Raw genomic sequence first — 23,391 nt, 5'->3', positions numbered from 1 at the left:
CTTCGTTTCAGTTACTTGACTTCTGTGTTTCCTCTCCACACCCACTTCGCCTCCAGATCAGCCCAACTCATGCTTGGGATCTGAGAATCAAATGCTTCTTCCCAGCCTCAAAGCTGTTGGCAGGGGTGGGGCTGCTATTCAGTGTGAGATTATGTTCAGGTGCTCAGGTGGGAGCAGGGCCGCCACTCAGGGCTTAGTTCCCTCAGGGTGTTTATGTAGAGACTTTCAACAATGGATCCGAGCTCCTGCCTGCTTTGGGAGCCCTTGTCTGCTGCTACCTCTGCTGCTGCCTCCCGAGGGTGCCTGGGTTATGGAGACACCCCACTCCACTCTTGGCAAGCTGAAAAGACCCTCTCACTGACCTTTGGCGCCTGTGGGTGGGGGGAGCTGTGTGGCCGCTGGAGATTCAGTCCCTGAAGCCTTCTCAGATCTGCTTCTCTCGGTGCCAGGGCGACCAAGGCAGGGCTGGGCTCTTCTCCTGGTCTGATGCGCAACAGACCTTTCTTGTCAGTTTTTCACGTCTCTCTGGAACAGAAATCTCCTCCACTCCATAGTTCTGTGGCTTCTGCTGCTCCAGAATTTGTTGGGAGTTCTTTACAGGTATGTTATGTGCTATGGGTTAGGAGCTAGCATATGTGTATCTTTCTTCTCCACCATCCTGGCTCCTCCCCCAGGTCAGTTGTTTTTCCAAAGAGATATTTTGCATTGTCTTCTATTTTCCTTCTTTTGGTTTTGTTTTGTAAGTTCTTGATTTCTCATAAAGTCTTTAGCTTCCAACTCCTGCATTCTAATTTTTAAAGAATTATTTTCTTCAGTGAGTTTTAAACCTCCTTTTCTGTTTGGATAAATCTGCTTTTTAAAGCATGGTTTTCCTCCTTGACAGTTTGGACATCTTTTGCCATTCGAGTTTGCCCATTTTTAAAGGTGTTATTTTCTTCAGCATTTTTTGGATCTTCTTCAGCAAACTGTTCAATCGCTTTTCATGATTTTCTAGCATCGCTCTCATTTCTCTTCCCAATTTTTCCTTCACCTCTTTTACTTGATTTTCAAAATCCCTTTTCAGTTCTTCCATGACCTGAGACCACTGCATATTTATTTTGGAGATTTTGTATTCAGAAGTCTTGACTTTTATGTCTTCTTCTGAGTATGCATTGTTCTTCTTCATCCAAAAGGGTGGAAGAAAAGACTTGTTTACCAAGAAAGTAACCTACTGTGGTCTTATTTTTTCCCTTTTGGGGCATTTTCCCACCTAGGTACTTGACTTTTGACTCCTTTCTCAAGTGGAGTTTGTACTCTAGGGACCTGTAAGTTCTCAGTTACTCCAAAGTGGCAGAATAAAAGGAGAAGTGTTTACTCCTCTGCTGGGCTGCACTCTGGTCTGAGAGCTACTGGAAGCTTGTTTTCCCAGGATCATCAAGTATAATTCCCTCTCTAGAGCCTCCATTATCTCCACCACGCCTGCCAGTAATCCTCCTCACCACAGGACTGTCACTGGGAACTGAGACCCAGATCAGTAGTTCAACCAGGGTCTTTAGCCCTAGGTCTCTAAAAATGCATACTGCTGCTGCCTTGGACTAGGGCCAGACTACATTCCCCACTCACCCAGGTGAAAGAGCTTTCTCACTGATCTTTGAAACTATCTTTGGAGTTTGTGGGTTGAGGAATCTTAGAACCACAGCTGCTGCCTGGATTTCCTCCTCCTGATGCCTGCTCCAGTCCTGACATGGCCAAACCTGGATTGCACTCTGCCAATTGTATTCTGCTCCGTGTCCATTGTGATACACCTTTCCTGTTGGACTTCCAGGCTGCCTTTGCTGCAAATCTCTTTCACTGTGTCTTTTTTGTGGCTTCTGCTGCTCTAGAGTTTGTTTAGAATCATTTTTACAGGTATTTTTGGGCTGTAGGAGGAGAAAGTGTACAGGTCCATCCTTCTACACCACCATCTTGGCTGTGCCACATTCTCATTTATTTTTCACAATTTTTCTCTATTATTTTCTCTTTATTTTTTCTCTCTCTCTGTTTAAAGCTATTTCTTTAGCTGTTCTAGTAATCCTTTCTTGGTTTCTGTCCAATAAGCATTTTGCTTTGTTTCTTTGCTTATATTTCTTTTCAAACCTTTCTCTTCTTCTAAGTACATATCTTGAGTTTTCTTGTCACCATAGTATATTTTTATGGTAAACTCCCCTAATATCCTCCTAATTGGTCTCATTAACTTAGTGAAATGGACAGACTGAGACAAGCACAGGCAAGAGTTAATTGAGAATTTGGGAGCATCTTTATTAGCCGGCAGCTGTCCTCTGAAGAGGCAGCCCTGAACAAAGGTGTGTGTGTCTTTTAAGCATCTTAGCACCTCTCGGTACAGCCTTGTGGTTCCAATAGTGCACATTTTTCACAGAACAGTTTTGACAGGGGTTCCTAGGTACTGCTAGGCAAGGGGGCACAACAGAGAGGGGGGTCCAAGCAGCTGCTAGGCAAAGGGTTACAACAGAGATGGGGGCCCAGGGAGCTTCTAGGCAAAGGGGTACAAGAGAAAGTGTAGCCACTAACAGTAAGTGGCTACTAGGCCCAACCCTGCCTAGAAACTCAACAGACATTTCTCAACCCAGGGGCTCTGGGGGGGAGGGGAAATAATGTCCACTTTACTCCCCCGTTTTCATGTAACTAATTTAAACGAGGGACTCATCAGAGTCCAAAGGGGTATATCCACACCTTGCGTCCTGCGACCTTAACCACTGATAAATTTGACAGGATCACTTAAAAAGGCCCGGTCCACCGAGGTTCCAGCGAGGGTCCCCGGGGTAGTTGTTGCTTGATATAAAGATCTGAGAGCACTGTGGACCTCGAGCAGAACCTGTAAGGACTTAAGGAGGGCAACATTAGAAAAGTTGGGAAGCCAACACCCAGAATTAACAACTCAAGGAACAACCAGGGGGCTACTCCGAATATGATTTTGAAGGGGGGCCAAAGAGAGAGCCGTGGGATTGGGGGGCGGGGGTGGGGATACACTTATCCTGAAGTGGGGCAAAAGGAAGGAGACTCACCCAGGTCTCGCCAGTTTCAACCTTTAGCTTGACAATATGCTCCTTCAGGGTCCTATTCATCCTTTTTACCTGGCCTGAACTCTGGGACCCAAGTACATGTACTCAAGCACCCCACCTTGTCCACCTTTAAGCAGATGGGACCCAACCTATTTTGGGATAAGGGATGAAGGTCTCAGCTTCTGAAACTGCTTCCTGCTGAGACTGGACGTAGAGCTGACCCTGCCTCACAGGGTCCCAACATTGGAGGGGTGGGGTCTTTAACCAGTATGAGGAACTTATCGATTCAGAGGGTGATAAGTGATATTACAATTCTTGAGAAAGGGACGTCCCTCCATCTGGTGGAGGGAGGCAACTTAAAAAAAAATGAAGCACAATTTTTATACCCTAACACAGAGAATCCAACTTAATTGCTCATGTGGCTTTAGAAAAGAGGGGAGATTTGAATAACTTCCAAGTTTCAGCTACAGCCCACAGCACTTTCACAAAGAAAGCTGGTAGCTGGTAAGGGGGGGAAACCAACCGACCGTCCACAAGCCCTGGGTACCTGAAACTCAGGTATCTAAGGAGAAAGGCCTTATGGAAAATTAAATACAATCCTCACATTCTTTCCCCTATACATTCTTCCCTTCATCTATCCCCTTTATTTACAAGGGTACTATCCCATGTTATAAGTACAGATACAGAGATTTAAGATACAAAGGTAGATCAATGAATTATCCATTCAGAGGTTCCATCTCATCTGGGAAGGGACATCATCTGATGCAGTTTTCTGATCTAGATGCTCCTTCAGTCATCTTCAGCACAGCATCTCTGCACATTTTTTATCTTCTTGTAGAAATCCGTATGTCCACTCTCCTATAAAGCTAACCTTAATACCATTTCAGATGACCATTCTTAAGCTTTATACCTTTATCACTCTACAAAATCAAAACTGGGACTTTGGCCAATTGTCATATTTAAGAAATCCACATTAGAACCCAGTATTTACATCTTACACTAAGATCTAAAATCCTAAACCTTAATTTTAGACTTAACCTTAGATATTCCCCTACCAACAATCTATTATTTCATAAATCTGATATTAAACTTACAAAACCTTTGACTATAGGAAATTGCCACTGAGAGTAGGGATATTGCAGGGAAACAACATCTCCCTAACTTCATGTCAATTCCAGGCAGGAGCAGATTGTCAGCTGGCATTCAGCCAGGCTTAAAGTCTGCCACGTGTTCTTGGGGAAATTGAGTCAGGAGAATCCTACCTCAGCCCAGGCTGAACAGCCGTTCTCCCAACTTTTCCATCACAGGCTTACTGACATCATGGATCAGAGGCTCAGTCCACCTTTCTTGCTATCCACACCTGGAGTTAGACTCAGAAGAACACTCAGTTAATAGTCCCATGACATCTTAGAATAGCAAGTTCCAATAATCAGGTTTCAGATATGACTATAATTTCACATTGGCTAAGGAACATCCTTGACTCTGTTTGAATTCAGGTAGGGGTGAAATTTTCCAATCATGCAGTATCTGTATTATAGCCAGAATCAGGAACAGTCAGGTGGGAACAATTCCTTTATAAAAGGACACAGTGGAGAAAATGACCAGGAGGATCCCATCCTAGATTGAGTCTAGAATTGTCCCCTCGGTGTTTCCTCTCCAGATACAAATTTCATATGATAATAGCACAGGATGCAGAATCACAGTCCCTCTGAGTAACTTGTGGCATATTCTTTCAGATACTGATTTAATGCAGAAAACTATACCCAAATTCAAACTTACACAAAAATATTTATGGTCCCAAATGCTTTTACCTTAAACAGCAAATTTCACTAATCCCAACTTAAAGCCAAATACAGTTATTTGTATTCCCATGGACTTGAAATAAGCAATGAAGATTAACAGGACTCACATACATAAGAGATTTCATTTCAGATCCTTCCTTCTCAAATTTAAAACTTGTCCTGATATAAAAGCCAATTGTTACAACTTTTGAGCAAGTCACATTCATTATTTATGAATTATACAACCCAAACAATTTTCTTAGGACTGATGACCGTGTCCACATGAAAGAGGCCTTGGCAGTTTTACAAAACAAAAGGAATTGGCATGGATCCCATGTCTGCCAACCCCAAACATACAGGAAGACTGTTCTGAATGGGCAGAACCAGTCTAAATAAATTACTACTCCATTCATTTCTTTCCACACGTAAATAATCAATTAACAATTGTAGGTTTAGCATTAAAACAGCAGCTTCTTAGCTGTAACTTTTTTTAACAGGGAAGGTGAAAATACCTGGTTTTCTAAATAACATAACTGACTTTACACAATTATTCCAATATCTCTTAGTTTCAACAACATTCAGATTACAAATTGCTTTCTCTAACACCATTTCTGGATTATAGAGTAAAATAAAAATCCTGATGGTTCTAACTTTTAGTCAAGAAAATTTCACATCTGTGTCCACTCCTTAAAAATGTTTTTGAAAGAAAAAGTTGTGAAACTGCAAGTGGAAGTAAGGGAGATTCTGGAACAAAGTCCAGTGGCACTTAGTCTCCTCCTTTTCACTTGGGAGTTTCACAGCCTGATCTCTGAGGTGTCTACTCTTGTTTTTGTTTTTTGTTTTTTTTGCATTTTTTTTGTCTTCTTCCCCATGTGTGGGGAGGCTTTAGAGAGACCTTAGGGTTAGGGCGGGGAATCAAATCTATCCAGATGCTGATATATGGGATCTGATCTGGATGGCCCGGCTCCCCATTCACTATTCTCCGCACCTGTCCTGGAATGGATTTATCAAAAGTCCCCTCGGGTGGCCAATCCACCCCAAAGGTGGGCCACTCTTGTTGACAGAGTAAAGTTAATTTCTCCTTGGATACTGTGTACCCATAACCAGCTGCAGCTTGTTGGAATTGTTTAAAATACTTTATCACGAACTGCAACGGGGTCTCGGGACCTGAATGTCTTTGTCCCATGATCCCAGGAACAGAGAGCAAGATACAAAGTCCAATTAAACTGGGGGTCTAACGCAAAACAAGAGACAGACAAAACACACAAACAGACACAGTTAGACAGTCCGGACTTAGCCAAAAACACAAAACAGGAGACCATCAAAATGCAGAATACAGACTCAGTCTAGCAGTCCGGGCTCTCAGAAACCCAAAAATACAGGAGAACCAGACAGATACAGAGTGCAGAGTCAGTCAAGCGGTCCGGACTCTCAGAAACCCAAAATACGGGAGAGCCTACATAAGACCTCACACGGCATCCCACGGAGGCCAGTAAGGGCGTTTCCCCTTGCATCCAGCCTCGCCACTTACTCCACAAGAGTACTCACCTACACAGACAGGGTGCTCAAAATGGCCAGATCAGAGGAATTTTGCTATCGGGAGCCTGGTTCCCATGGCTGTGCTTTGAGATCAGGGCTGGGGAACATCAATCCCGGTGGCCACCCCTTGAAGTCAAAGCACAGTCTGGCCGTCCAGGGCAGACGGTTTGCCTGTGCACACAGAGCCAGAGGCTGTCTCAGTTGAAGAAAAATCACAGGCAGGTGCCTGTGCACACAGAGCCAAAGGCAGTCTCGGTGGAAATAAAAAGTACAGGCAAGTACCTGTGCTCACAGAGCCAAAGGCTCTCTCAGTGGAACCTCCAAGTGAAATGGACAGACTGAGACAAGCACAGGCAAGAGTTAATTGAGAATTTGGGAGCATCTTTATTAGCTGGTGGCTGTCCTCTGAAGAGGCAGCCCTGAACAAAGGTGTGTGTGCCTTTTAAGTATCTTAGCACCTCTCGGTACAGCCTTGTGGTTCCAATAGCACACATTTTTCACAGAATGGTTTTGACAGGGGTTCCTAGGTATTGCTAGGCAAGGGGGCACAACAGAGAGGGGGGCCCAGGCAGCTGTTAGGCAAAGGGGTACAACAGAGAGGGGGGCCCAGGCACCTGCTAGGCAAAGGGGTACAACAGAAAGTGTAGCCACTAACAGTAAGTGGCTACTAGGCCCAACCCTGCCTAGAAACTCAACAGACATTTCTCAACCCAGGGGCTCTGGGGGGGAGGGGAAATAATGTCTACTTCACTTAGCTCTCTCTACTCTGCAGTCTATCTGTTACTCAGTTGTCAAGGTGATTTTTTTTTTAGAAAAATGATCTGACTACACCATTCTCAATTAAGAAATACCTGTCTTTTTCTATTACCTCCAGAATTAACTATAAATTATTTTTGTCACTTAAAATCTTTTTAACTCTGTTATGTCCTATTCTTCTAGCCTTCTGACACAGTATATACTTTCACTACCTCTTTGATCTAGCCATATTAGATCACTTATTGTTCCTCTTATGTACACCATTCTTCTTTCTTCTTCTTCTTCCTCTTCTTCTTCCTTTTTTTTAAATCTTACTCAACCTACCAGGAAATCTCTTCCCTCATTTCTGGTTCTAGGAATTGTATCTTTATCATTTAAACCTTAACTCAAGCTCGACTTTCTAAATGATGCCTTTTTTGTTTTCTCCTCCTCCTGCCTGAGTTTCTAGTGCCTTTTCTTCCAATGTTAACATATTTTCTTTGTATGGATAAATTTTCACTTTGTCTTCCTAATCAGAATGAAAACTCCTTTAGGGCAAGAACTTTTTCACTCTTGCCTTTGTAAACAACCCTCCCACACACACACAGAAACACACACATATCACACCCTATGGCACATAAAAGGTGAATAATAAGTTATTTTCTGACTGACAGAATGCCACAGGGAATACTCAAGCCCGTGTTTTCTAACTTTAAGCCCAATACTCGTTTGACTACAACACAAATTCAGAAGGGCTAAACAATAATATGAGCTTTCTAACATTAGCTATGTGACAAGAAGTTAGTTAATTTAGTGAATTGTGTTGGATTTGAAATCAGTAAGACCTTAGCTCAAATCCTACCTTGGATATTTACTAGAAGCGTCAGCTTGAATAAGTCACTTAATCCATTTTAAGCCATTTGCTCATTTAAAAATTAATGACATCGCCTTACTTACAGAGTTGGTTGGACAATAAGATGACATAGCATATTCCAAAGCATTTTGCAAAACTTAAAATACCATATATGTTGCATATTATCATCATTGTCACTGTCATCATAATCATCGTCAGCAGCAAGCAATTAAATCTCCAATAGGTTAGGTTTCCTTGTTTGGAATATTAAGACCTTGAAATTAATGATCTGTAAGTTTTCTTTCAATTCAACATTTTAAGATCCAATGATACCTCCTAACTCTAACATTATTCAAGGGAACAATAACAATACAACAACAGCAACAGCCAAAAATTAGCTAGCCCCTGATAAGTCCAGAAAAGATTAGTACTTCTTCAAATCTGTTTAGTAGGAATTTTAACAGAGAAAATTTCTGAGGTGGAATTCCACTCTGGTTTGTCATATACCAGTGACAAACGGCACTTTAAAAATCACTCATACTTAACTACACATTGTATATATCTTGCACTCTGTAGAAAGGAGGGGGGAGGAAATTAAGTAGCTGCTATTTTCTGTCTTCTCTTTTAAAACCAGGAGCGTCATTTGTAAGAGATGTTTTAGAACTGGATCATTTGCTGCAAAAGAAGGAATTGTGCTGCAAGGACAAGCTACATGGCCTGTCATTCACTGCTCCTTCTTGAACATGGAAGAAACCTGCCTCCATCCAAAGGCCCTTATCACCTGTGGAGATATGAGTTGACTATATAGCACCTATTTTAATCACAATTTGATTAAAACTAATCCTGCCTTGGAAAGCAGAATAAACTAAGAAAATTTCAATTTGGAGGTTAGTGGTCCTACTGCTGCCATAAGCAAAAATATAAAGGAGAAGATATGTGGGCAAAGAGTATGTAATACAAACAAATTCCCAAAGAAAGGAACATTCAGGCCTTCGTTATTATTACATCAGTACTATTTTGTGGAGGTGAGGACAGCATTCAACTTATGCTTTTTTTTCAGAACTCTGACATTGGTTAACAGTATAACCTTGAAGAAAAGTTGAGCAGACCCAAGAGCTCAGGAAAGTTCTTTGGTTGAGTCTCTCAATAGATCTTGGAACTGGCTGTCACCTGATTCCCAGTCAGAAGATCATAGCTGGAAATAATATGCAAATATCACTCTTACTACTTTTGTTTATCACTATTTTAGCAGTCCGGAAATAGCACAAGTTGCTAAGAAGAAATCCTATCCACCAGAAGATTGGAGAGACCCAAAAGAGGAGAAATCTGAGAGTAGCATCCTGCATAGAAGCAGCCCCACTTCTTCTACTGAACTGTATTTCAGACTGGTCCCAAAGGAGTCAAATGAGATTCAGTCTTGAAATCCTGGTTTGCCAGAAAACCAAGATGAAAAAGAAGAGTCTGGACAATATCTTCCAGGAAATCATCAAGGAAAACTGCCCAAAAGTGTTAGATCCAGAGGGCAAAATTGTCATCAAAAGAATCCACCGTTCACCTCCCGAAAGGGATTCCAAACACAAAATGCTAAGAAATATTGTTGCCCAATTTCAGAACTATCAATTGAAGGATAAAATACTACAGGGAGAAAGAGAGAAACTATTCAAAGATCGAGGAGCAACAGTCGGGATCACATGACCTTGCAGATTCTAAATTAAAAGATGGAAGGATTTGGAATATGATATTCCATAAGGCAAAGGAGCTGGGAATACAACCAAGGATCAATTATCCAGCAAAGTTCAGCATAACATTACAGGCAAGGAGATGGACATTCAATGAAATGAGAGATTTCCAGACCTTTATGAAAAAAAAGGGCAGAACTCAATAACAAATTCAGTCTTCAAACACAGGTCTCCAGAGAGGCATAAAAAAGTATACAAGAAAAAAGAAAAACTTGCTACTCAGTTGGGGCAAACTGTCTTCCTCTCTATAAGGGAAGATGATAGTTGTTAATCTTCAGAATTGTACATCTATTATGAAATATAAAAGGGATATACATAGAGGGAACAGGTATAAAGTAAATGATGTGATGATAAAAATATCATTTAAGCATGTGAAGGGCCTGTAATAGGAGATGTGAAAAGGAGGGAGCAGAAAATGGTAAATTATATCACAGGAAGAAGTGCAAAATTATATATTAGTAGAGGGAAAGAGGGGAGGGAGGCAAGCATTGTGTGAGAGGTAATCTCACCTGATTTGGTTCAAGGAGGGAGCAATAAACTTAATTAGGTATATAAATCTAACTAGGTCTACTGGCAGTAGGCAGGGAAGGGGGATGAAAGGGGATAGGAAGCTAAAAGGGAGAGATGAAGTAGTAAGGGTAAAGGGAAGTAAAAGGGAGAGGGGTTAAAAGAAGGAAGGGAAGACTGATGGAGGTGGTGGTCAAAAGTGAAAACTTTATTGAGGATGGGAAGGGAGAGAGGAGAATTAATAGCCCAAATGGTGGGAAAGAGGATGGAGGGAAAGACAAAAATTATAATCATAACCGTGAATGTGAATGGAATGAACTCTCCCATAAAAGAGTCAGATAGCAGAATAGGTTAAAAGCCATAATGCACCAATATGTTGTTTACAAGAAACACATTTGAAGCAGGGAGATACACACAGAGAAAATCTAAAAGGTTAGAGGAAAATATGTTGTGCTTCAGCTGATATAAGAAAGTTAGGGATAGCAATGCTAATCTCAGAAAAAAGCAAAAGCAGCGGGGAGGAGCCAAGATGGCAGAGTAGAAAGATACACAGACGCTTATCTCCTACCCCACATTCCCATAAAATACCTGTGAAGAAGAACTCTCAACAAATTCTAGAGCAGCAGAGGCCATAGAACAACGGAGTGAAAGAGACCTGAAAAACCGACGAGAAAGATCTGTCTTGCACTGGAAGCCAAGCAGAGCTCAGCCCTGCCTTGGCCATGAGGCACCCAGAGGAGCAGATCCCACCAGGCTTCAGAGACAGAATCTCCAGCGGCAGTGGAGGTCCCTCAACCCACAGGCGCCAAAGGTCAGTGAGAGGGTCTTTTCGCCTGGCCAAGAGGGGAGTGGGGTGTCCCCATAACTCAGGTTCCCTAGGGAGGCAGAAGTGGAGGCAGGAGAGGAGAGGGGCTCCCAAAGCAGACAGTGGCCTCCGTCCATTATTAAAGGTCTCCGTGTAAACCCCATGAGGGAACTAAGCCCAGTGTGGCAGCCTGCCCCCACCTGAGCACCTGAACTTAATCTCCCACTGAATAGCAGCCCCATCCTCGCCGAAAACTCCTGAGGCTGGAGAGCAGCACTTAAATCTCAGCCCCCAAGCACTGCCTGGGCAGAACTGGAGGCGAGGTGGTTGTGGAAAGGAAACTCAGAAGTGGAGTAACTGGCTGGGAAAATGCCCAGAAAAAGGAAAAAAAAAATAAGACCATAGAAGGTTACTTTCTTAGGAAACAGGTGTCTCCCCTCATCCTTTTGGATGAGGAAGGACAAGCCATAATGTCAGAGGAAATCAAGGGCCCTGCCACCAAAGGGGACTTAACCTTGGCTCAGGCAATAGAAGACTTTAAAAAACAAGTTAGCAGCTTATTAAAGGAAAAACAAAAACACACTGAGGAAAATAACAGCTTTAAAAAGAGGCTAACTCAATTGGAAAAAGAGGTCCAAAAAGCCCACAAGGAGAAGGAGGTTTTAAAAAGCAGAATTAGCCAAATGGAGGAGAAGGTTCAAAAGCTCACTTAACAAAATAATCCATTGAAAGAGAGAATTGAGCCCAGGGTAACGAATGACTATGAGTTAAACCAAGAAGCTAGTAAACAAAACCAAGATTTTAAAGAAATAAAAGACAAGGTGAAAGAACTCATTGGAAAAACAACTGACCAGGAAAATAGATCCAGTGGAAACAATTTAAAAATTATTGGACTACCTGAAAGCCACGATCAAAAAACGAGCCTAGACACTATTTTCCATGAAATTATCAAGGAAAACTGCCCTGATGTTTTAGAGTCAGAGGGCAAATTGGATATTGAAAGAATTCATTGATCATCTCCTGAAAGAAACCTGAACAGAGAAACTCCTACGAATATTGTGACCCACTTTCCAAGTTCTTAGATCAAGGAGAAAATACTGCAAGCAATTAGAAAGAAACAATTTGAGTACTGTGGAAATACAATCAGAATAACACAGGATCTGGCAGCTTCAACATTAAGGGATCCAAGGGCTTGGAGTAGGATATTTCAGAAGTCAAAGGAACTGGGATTGAAGGCCAGAATCACCTACCCAGCATATCTAAATATAATACTTCAAGGGAAAAAATGGACATTCAGCGATACAGACAAATTTGAAGATTTCATGTTGAGGAAAAGACCAGATTTGTATTTAGAATTTTGACTTCCCAAGACAAGAATCAAGAGAAGCATGAAAAGGTAAACAGGAGAAGAAAGAAAAAAAATCATAAAAGACTCTCTAAAGCTGAACTGTTTACATTACTACATGGAAAGAAAATATTTTTGACTCTTGAATTTTTTCTCAGTATTTGGGTAGTTGGAGAGATTGTACACACACACACACACACACACACACACACATACACACACCAGCACACACACATACACATAGACAGATGGAGAGGACAGGGTGTGTTATATCAGAAGAGATGATATCCACACATACACAAAAAAGATAAAATAAAAAAAAAATTAAGGAGGGAAGGAGAAAAATTCCAGGAAGAGAAAGGGAGTAATGGAATGGAGTAGGCTATAACCCATAAAAGAGTTAAGAAAAACCTTATTCAATGGAAGACATAAGGGAGAATGGTGGGGGGGGGGGGGGGAGAGAATAAAGCTACTCTTCCCACGTGTGCCTGAAGGAGGGAATAACACACTCACTAAATTTGATATGAAAATCTATATACACCACATAAAAGTAGGAGAGGAGGCGATAAGTGGAGTGAAGGGAATGTTAGATGGGAGGGCAAATGGGAGAAGGGAGTCATTACAAATAAACACTTTCGAGAAGAGACAAGGTCAATTTTAGGGGGGAAAACAAGGGGGACAGGGTAGGTCAGAGGGCAATATAATTAGTATTACACAACATGATTACTAAGGAAGTCTTTTACAAAACAACACATATCTAGTCTGTATTTAATTGCTTCTTTTCTCACTGAGGCTGAGGAGTGGGGGGGGGAGGGAAAGACTTTGGAATTCAAAGTATCAGAAATGAATGTTGAGAATTTTTATTGCATGTAAATGGAAAATAAGAACTACAGGGATAGGGGTATGGAAATTCATATTGCCTAGCAAGAAAAGAGAGAAGATGGGGATAGGAGAGGGGTGGGGTGTGTTGGAGGGGAGGGTACCTTGAGGGAAGGAGTAATCAGAATGCAAGGTATTAGAAAACGGGGTAGGGGAGTGATGGGGGAAAAATTGGGGGGGGAGGGAAGATTGCTTAGTAGAAAGATACACGTATGCTAGCTCCTAACCTATAGCCCATAACATACCTGTAAAGAAGAACTCCCAACAAGTTCTGGAGCAGCAGAAGCCACAAAAGAATGGAGTGGAGGAGATTTCTGTTCCAGAGAGATCTGAAAAACTGACAAGAAAGGTCCATTGCATACCAGACTGGGAGAAGAGCCCAGGCCTACCTTGGCCACTGGGCACCAAGAGGAGCAGATCCGAACAGGCTTCAGGGACTGAATTTCCAGCAGCCACGCAGGTCCCTCCACCCACAGGCTCCAAAGGTCAGTGAGAGGGTCTTTTCAGCTTTCCAAGAGGGGAGCGGGGTGTCTCCATAACCCAGCCTCTTTGGGAGGCAGCAGCAGAGGTAGCAGCAGACAGGGACTCCCAGAGCAAGCAGGAGCTTAGATCCATTGTTGAAATTCTCTTCATAAACTCCCTGAAGGAACTAAGCCCTGAGTGGCGGCCCTGCTCCCACCTGAGCACTTGAACATAATCTCACACTGAATAGCAGCTCCGCCCATGCCAACAGCCCTGAGGCTGGGAAGAAGCATTTGAATCTCAGATCCCAAGCACGAGTTGGGCTAGTCTGGAGGCGAGGTGGGTGTGGAGAGGAAACTCAGAAGTCAAGTAACTGTCTGGGAAAATGCCCAGAAAAGGGGAAAAAAATAAGACCCTAGAAGGCTACTTTCTTAGTGAACAGATATCTCCTCCCATCCTTTCTGAAGAGGAAGAACAATGCTTACCATCAGGGAAAGACATAGAAGTCAAGGATTCTGCATCTGAAACATCCAAAATAAATATTCAATGGGATCAGGCCATGGAAGAGCTCAAAAAGGATTTTGAAAATCAAGTTAGAAAAGTGGAGGAATAACTGGGAAGAGAAATGAGAGAGATGAAAGAAAAGCATGAAAAGCAGGTCAACATCTTGCTAAAGGAGACCCAAAAAATGCTGAAGAAAATAACACCTTGAAAAATAGGCTAACTCAATTGGCAAAAGAGGTTCAAAAAGCCAACGAGGAGAAGAAAGCTTTCAAAAGCAGAATTAGCCAAATGGAAAAGGAGGTTCAAAAGCTCACTGAAGAAAATAGTTCCTTCAAAATTAGAATGGAACAGATGGAGGCTAATGACTTTATGACAAACCAAGAAATCACAAAACAAAACCAAAGGAATGAAAAAATGGAAGATAATGTGAAATATCTGATTGGAAAAACAACTGACCTGGAAAATAGATCCAAGAGAGACAATTTAAAAATTATGGGACTACCTGAAAGCCATGATAAAAAAAAGAGCCTAGACATCATCTTTCATGAAATTATCAAGGAAAACTGCCCTGATATTCTAGAACGAGAGGGCAAAATAAATATTCAAGGAATCCACAGACCACCACCTGAAAGAGATCCAAAAAGAGAAACTACTAGGAACATTGTGGTCAAATTCCAGAGTTCCCAGGTGAAAGAGAAAATATTGCAAGCAACTAGAAATAAACAATTCAAGTATTGTGGAAATACAATCAGGATAACACAAGATCTAGCAGCCTCTACATTAAGGGATCGAAGGGCATGGAATAGCATATTCCAGAAGTCAAAGGAACTAGGACTAAAACCAAGAATCACCTACCCAGCAAAACTGAGCATAATACTTCAGGGGAAAAAATAATCTTTCAATAAAATCCAGGACTTTCAAGCATTCTTGATGAAAAGATCAGAGCTGAAAAGAAAATTTGACTTTCAAACACAAGAATGAAAAGAAGCATGAAAAGGTAAACAGCAAAGAGAAATCATAAGGGACTTACTAAAGCTGAACTGCTTACATCCCTACATGGAAAGACAATATTTGTAACTGTTGAAACTTTCTTCAGTATCTGGGTAGTTGTTGGAATCATCCACACACACACACACACACACACACACACACACACACACACACACATACACACACACATGCATGCCCGCACACACAGAGACAGAGAGCACAGAGTGAATTGAATAGGATGGGATCATATCTTTAAAAAGTGAAATTAAGGGTGAGAGAGAACTATGTTGCGAGGAGAAAGGGAGAAATGGAATAGGGCAAATTATTTTTCGTAAAAGAGGCAAGCAAAAGACTTTTTATTGGAGGGAAAAGAGGAGAGGTGAGAGAAAAACATGAAGTTTACTCTCATCACATTCGACTAAAGGAAGGAATAAAATGCACACTCATTTTGGTATGAAAACCTATCTTACAATACAGGAAGGTGGGGGAGAAGGGGATAAGCAGAGTGAGGGGGATGATGGAAGGGAGGGCAATGGGAGGAGAGAGCAATCTGAAGTCAACACTCTTGGGGAGGGACAGGATCAAAAGAGAGAATAGAAGCAATGGGGGGCAGGATAGTATGGAGGGAAATATAGTTAGTCTTACACAACAAGACTATTATGGAAGTCATTTGCAAAACTACACAGATATGGCCTATATATAATTGTCTGCCTTCCGAAAGGAGTGGGTGGGGAGGGAGGGATGGGGAAAAGTTGGAACTCAAAGTTTTAGGAACAACTGTTGAGTATTGTTCTTGCAACTAGGAAATAGAAACACAGGTAATGGGGTATAGAAAGTTATCTGGCCCTATAGGACAAAAGAAAGGGAGGGATGATAGAAGAGAGGGCAGATTGGTGATAGGGGCAATTAGAATGCTCATTGTTTTGGGATGGGGGAGGGGAGAAATGGAGAAAAAATTTGAAACCCAAAATTTTGTGAAAATGAATGTTTAAAGTTAAATAAATAAATTTAATAAAAAAATAAGAAGAAAAGAAAGCAAAAATTGGACATGTTACATAGTGAAGTAAAAGCAGTTAGTAATAAAACAATAGACTGTACTGATTACTGAGAATAAACCATTGACATCTTTAGTTTGGGGAAAAGAATTTCAGTCTAAATTTCCTAGAGGAAGGTAAGCTCGGGTAAAATTTGGCATTGATGGAAAAGTCAAGGTTTTAATGATTAATTTGATTTTATGGTAACCAGGAACTAGAACATGTATAGAAAGGCTTGTAAGCTACTTAAGACTTGCCTGAAAATATGTTCCTTAGCCAAAGTGAAACTTTCATCATATTTGATACGTGATTATTGGAACTTGCCATTTTTAGATGCTATGGGACTATTAAGTAAATGTTCTTCTGAGTCTAACTCCAGGTATGGGTAGCAAGAAAGGCGATCTGAGCCTCCATTTCATGATGCCAGTAAGCTGATGAGATGCTGGTATGAACTGCATAGGTGATTTCAAGTGAACGGTGGAAGAGCGGATGTTCAGCATGGGCTGAAGTGGGAGTCTCCTGACTCAGTTTCCCCTCTGACACCTGGGAGACTTCAAGCCTGACTGAATACAAGTGGATAATCTATTCCTATCTGGAATTGACATGAAGTTGGGGAGATATTGTATCCCTGCAATGTCCTTATTATTGGTGGCAATTTCCTATAGTCAAAAGGTTTGTAAGCTTATTACCAGATCTATTCAACTATAGATTGTGAAAATCCAAGGTTGTCTAAAATTAAGCTATTAGGCATAGGACTTTAGACTAACAATATTAAGCTAGGTTCCTTTAACTCTTAGTAGTACTGTGAAGACAATTAGCTCAATAGCTTGTGAAGTTAGCAACATAAATAATATCTGTGTCTCGGTTAATGTTTAAAAAAAATTCTTTTGTGGTCCATATTGTAAATGCTTTAAAAAGATGTATCACCTGACCAAAAGTCTGAATTGCTTTATTTGTTATAAATTGTGTTAAAAATAAATTTAAATAAAAAAAGAAAGAAATAATAACAAACATTTAAAAAATTTTTTAAAAAAAAGAAAGAGAAAGCAAAAGCAGAAATAAATCTAATGAAAATAGTTAAGGAAGGAAACTGTATTGTGCTAAAAGACATGGTAGAAAATGAAGAAAAATCATTGCTAAACATGTATGTTCCAACTGATATAGCATCCATATTCTTAGAGGAGAGGTTGGAGGAGTTGAAGGAAATAATAGACAGCAAAACTGTACTAGTAGGGGACATCAACCTCACCCTCTCTGAACTTGAAAAATCTAAACTCGAAATAAACAAGAAAGAGGTTAAGGAGGTAAATGAAACTCTAAATAAGTACATATGATACATATCTGGAGAAAATTCAGTGGGAATAGAAAGGAATATACCTTCTTCTCAGTGTACATGACATGTATGCAAAAATTGACCATATTCTAAGGCACAAAAGCCTTACAGTCCAGTGCAGAAAATCAGAGATAGTCAATCCATCCTTCTCAGATCATAATGTAATAAAAATTATATGTAAAAAGGCCATGGAAAGATAAATCAAAAATTAATTGGACACTAAGCAATCTAATCCTAAAGAAGGAGTGGGTTAAACAACAAATCATGGAAACAATCAACTACTTCATTTAAGAGAATGACAATAATAAGACAACCTACCAAATCTTATGGGTCACTGCAAAAGCAATTCATAGGGGTAGTTTTATATATCTTTAAATGCCTACCTGAATAACATAGAGAAAGAGGAGATCAATGACTTGATCATGCAGCTGAAAAATCTAGAAAAGGAACAAATTTGAAAATCCCCCAGTAAATACCAAATTAGAAATACTGAAACCCAAAGAAGAACTTAATAAAATTGAAATTAAGAAAACTATTGTACTAGTAAATAAAACCACTAGTTGGTTTTATGAATAAACTAATAGAATTGATAAATCTTTGATCAATTTGATTAAAAAAAGGAAGAAGAAAACCAAATCAATAATTTCACAAATGAAAGGGATGGACTCACCTCCAATGAGGAGGAAATTAAAACAATAATTAGAAATTACTTTGTCCCACTTTATACTCATAAATTTGACAATCTAAATAAGACGGATGAGTATTGTAAAAATACATATTACCCAGATTAACAAATGAGGAAGTTGAATACTTAAGCAACCTCATCTCAGAAAAAGAAACTGAACAAGCCATCAATGAACTCTCCAGGAAAAACTCTGGATGGATTTCAAGTGAATTCTATGAAATATTCAAAAAACAGTTAATTCCAATACTATATAGACTATTTTTCAAAGTTAGGGAAGAAGGAGTCCTCCCAAATTCTTTTTATGATAGAAATATGGCTTTGATGCCTAAACCAGTAAGAAGCTAAAGGGAGAAAGAGAAGTATAGCCCAATTTCTCTAATGAGTATAGATGCAAAAATTTTAAGTAAGATTTTAGCAAAACTAATAGAACAACTTATGAAGATAATACATTCTGATCAGGTAGAATTCATACCAGGAATGCAGGGCTGGTTCAATATTAGGAAAGCTATTAGCATTATTGACCATGTCAACAACAAAACAGGGAAAGTTTTTGACAAAATACAATACCCATTACTATTAAAAACTTTGGAGAGCATAGGAATAAAAGGAACTTTCCACAAAATAATAAGCAGTATCTAACTAAAATCTTTTTGCAAGCATTGTATGCAATGGTGATATGCTAGGTGCATTTCCAGTAAGATCAGGGGTGAAGCAAAAATGTCTATTATGAGCACTATTATTCAATATGGTACTAGAAATGTTAGCTGTAGCAATTAGAGAAGATAAATTGAAGGAATTAGAATAGGCAAAGAAGAGATTAAGTTATCACTCTTTCCAGATGACATGATGATATGCTTAGAAAATCCCAGAAATTCAAGTAAAAAACTACTTGAAATAATAAACAACTTTGGCAAAATTGTAGGTTATGAAACAAACTCACACAACTGTGCATTTCTCTATATTATTAACAAAGCAAGAGATAGAAAAAGAAATTCCTTTTAATGCTAGGGTAGACACTATAAAATATCTGGGAGTTTACCTGCCAAAACAAACCCAGGGATTATATGAACACAATTTCAAGACACCTTTTGAATAAAAAAGTCAGATGTAAGTAAGTGGAAAAACATCATTTGCTTGTGAGTAGGCAGAGGTAATATAATAAAAATGACAATTCTACCAGAATTAATTTACTTATTTAGTGCCACACCAATTAATTATCAGATAATTATTTTCTAGAGCTGGAAAAAATAGTATAAAAATTCATCAGGAAGAACAAAAGGTCCAGAATATCAAGGGGACTAACGAAAAGAAATTCTAGGGAAGGTGGCCTAACACTACCAGATCTCAAATTGTATTATAAAGCAGCAATTATCAAAACCACTGGCAAAGAAACAGAAGGGTGGACACGTGGAATATGCTAGGTACTCAAGACACAGTGGACAATGAACTTTTTGGTAAACCCAAGGACCTCAGCTTCTGGGATAACAATTCATCGTTTGACAAAAATTGTTGAGAAAACTGGATAACAGTGTGGCAGAAACTAGGCATAGACCAATGCATGGCACAGTACACAAGAATAAAATCCAAATGGATTCATGATCTAGGTATCAAGATTGGTACTATGAAAAATTGGTGGAGCAAGGATTAGAGTATTTATCAGATTTATGGAGAAGGGAAGAATTTTTGACTAAAGAAGAGATAGAAAGCATTATGAAGTACAGGATTGATAATTTTGATTACATTAAACTGCAAAGTTTTTGCACAACAAAACCCAATGCAACCAAATTTTGGAGGGATGTAAAAACTGGGAAAGAATATTTACAACTAAGGTCGGTGACAAAGGCCTCATTTCTAGAATATATAGGAAACTGGGTCAAATGTACAAAAATACAAGTCATTCCTCAGTTGATAAATGGTCAAAGGATATGAACAGGCAGTTTGCAGAGGAAGAAATTAAAGATATCTATAGTCATATGAAAAAAATGCTCTAAATCACTTTTGATGGGAGAGATGCATATCAAAACAACTCTGAGGCATTGCATCACATATTAGATTGGCAAACATGACAGAACATGAAGATGATAAATGTTCGTGAGAATGTGGGAGAGTTGGAACACTAATATATTGTTGGTGGAGCTACGACTTGATTCATTGCTCTCCATTTTGGAGAGCAATTTGGGACTCTGCTGAAAGGGATACAAAAAAGGGCATACTCTTTGACCCAGCAATAGCGCTTATAGGACTGCATTCCCAAGACACCATAAAAATGGGAAAGGGTCCTACATGTACAAAAATATTTATAGCAGCACTCTTTGTCGTGGCTAAAAACTGGAAATCAAGGGGATGTCCATCAATTGAGGAACAGCTGAATAAATTATGGTATATGAACGTAATGGAATACTGTTGTGCTATAAGATGTGATGAACAGGAAGACTTCAGAGGGGCCTGGAAATACTTATATGATCTGATTCTGAGAGAAAGGAGCAGAACCAGGAGAACTTTGTGCACAGCAATGACCATAGTGTGTGAGAGTTTTTCTGGTAGACTTGGAACTTCATTGCAATGTAAGGACTTAAAAAATATTCTCAATGGTCTTCTAAGGCAAAATGCCTTCCCCATTCAGAGAAAGAACTATGGAATTCAATCTCAAAATGTAGTAGATCATTGTGTGTATGTGTGTGTTACGTTTTGGTTTGTTGGTTTATCCCACTTGTTTTAATTTTTCAACACAGCATGACTATAGTGAAAATGTAATTAATAGGAATGAATGCGTGGAACCCATAGAAAATTCTACAGTATTATCCCCGTTACAGTCATATATGTGTGTGTGTGTATGTATATATACATACATATATGTATATATATGTATATATATATATATATATATATATATATATATATATATATATATATATATATATATATATATATATATATATATATATCTTGCTTTGCCATTCCACAATCAATGGACATCAATTTTATTTGGCAAAGTTTTTTTGAAAAGCAAAATGTGTTGCAATAAATATTTTGGTCGATGTGAGACTTTTCTTTTATTCATCAATATCTTTGGGATAGATGACCATAAGGAAATCTCTGTAACAGAGGATAATGGATTTTTAAGTAATTTTTTCGTAAAATTCGCAACTACTTTTATATCTGTTAGGCCAGTGAATAGTTCCTCCATCAGTGCAATAATGTACTGATTATTTGGCAACTCCTTCAACATTTACTGTTTTCTTCTTGTCTCATCTTTGACAATTTGCTCAGCATGCAGAGGAAGTTCAGATTTTGTTCTGAAGCTAAAATGATCAGAAACCTGTTTGGACTTGAATTTCTCTTGTTGTAAGTGCTTTGGATTTTCCTCTTATTTGCTTATTAACAGTTAATTTCTATTTTGATGACTTTTATATAGATAAGTATTTTTATATAATTTATCTAAATAAATCTGTCTCTATCGGTTTATGATGTTTATTGCAGCTACATAAATTACTGTATATGAAACATATTTTATGTAATATATTATGTACCATAAAACCTATAAGTTAAATAGCTTGTCTATGTAAAATATGCATATCTAATGAATTATACTACAGATACATATATATATGCTTATTCATATCTGCATATGTGTATCTTACATATGTGCATATGTAAATTTGTATACACATATATGTATATGTCTATATATGCATAGTGAATACTATATATATACACTCATACATACATAGATATTGTAACACCAATCACAGCAGCACAGCTGAGGGCTGCTGCTCTGAATAACTTCAAGGGTCTAATTGCACAGTGTAATGAACTCTCTATTCAGCAATAAACTAAACACTGTTCACTAAAGTAAAGCATAATATTCATAGCCACATCCTTAATCAATACTAAGTGTCCAAGAAAAGTCCATCCCATGCACCCTTAGGGCACAGTAAGAACATTCTTCTTAATCAATACCAAGTGTCCAAGTAAAGTCCTCTTTCACTTTAACTGGAGGTTGACTTCCAAGTCCCATGGCTCTTTCTCCGTGGACTGATGACTCCTGAGTCTTCCTGGATTTATACCTAGGCAGCTCTCCACTCCAGTCCAATGTCTCAGCTCAAAGGAACTGCTCCACTTCCCAGTTTCTGCCTCTGGCAAAACAAAGCTCAACAGGCCAACAATAATACTAACCCACACCACCAGTACCATCTTCTCAATGCACCTCCAAAGCCCAGAGGCTCCGTGTTAACAGCTCACTTCACTTGAATACATCTCAAAGGGACTAAGCCTCATGGACTTGTTTTTGCCCTACAGCTGTATTCACTTTCAAAATTCAGAAGCCCCTTCAACAAGTCGAAGCCCTTAGAGGTCTCCTCTGTCAGACCAGATGTATGATTGTATGTATGTATGTATGTATGTATGTATGTATGTGTATATGTACATGTATAGCTGTTAGATCTTATGTTATCCTGATTGTATTTCCACAATACTTGAATTATTTCTTTCTGACTTCCTGCAATATTTTCTCCTTGACCTGGAAAATCTGGAATTAGGTGACAATAATCCTAGGAGTTTTCCTTTTGGGATCCCTTTCAGTAGGTGATCAGTGAATTCTTTAAATATCTGTTTTACCTCCTGGTTCTAGAATATCAGAACAGTTTTCCTTGATAATTTCTTGAAAGATGATATCTAGGATCTTTTTTTTTAAATCATAGTTTTCAAGCAGTCCAAAAATTTTACGTTGTCTCTCTTCATTTTTCTGGTAGACTTAGTCCTTCATAGCAATGCAAGAACCTAAAAAAATTCCCAGTAGATGTTTGAGGCAAAATGCCTTCCCAGTCCAGAGAAAGGAGTATGGAATTGGATCGCAGAATGAAGCAGATCATTTGCTTTTGTATTATGTTTTGTTTTGTTTTATGGCTTCTCCCATTCATTTTAATTCTTCTATTCAACATGACTAAGGTGAAAATGTATTTAATAGGAATGTACGTGTAGAACCTATTTACGATTTCATGTCTTCTCAGGGAAGGAGTGGGGAGGGAGGGGGGAAGGAGGGAGAGGGAGAAAATCTAAGGTATATGGAAGTGAATATAGAACACTGAAAACAAATAAAATAATTAAAAAAAAAAAACTTTCTCTCCTCAATCTATTTTCCTGGTCAGTTCTTTTTCCAATGA

This window comes from Notamacropus eugenii, chromosome 2, assembly GCF_028372415.1.
Source record: "Notamacropus eugenii isolate mMacEug1 chromosome 2, mMacEug1.pri_v2, whole genome shotgun sequence".
Classification (NCBI taxonomy): domain Eukaryota; kingdom Metazoa; phylum Chordata; class Mammalia; order Diprotodontia; family Macropodidae; genus Notamacropus; species Notamacropus eugenii.
Note: the sequence above shows the minus strand (reverse complement) of the source record.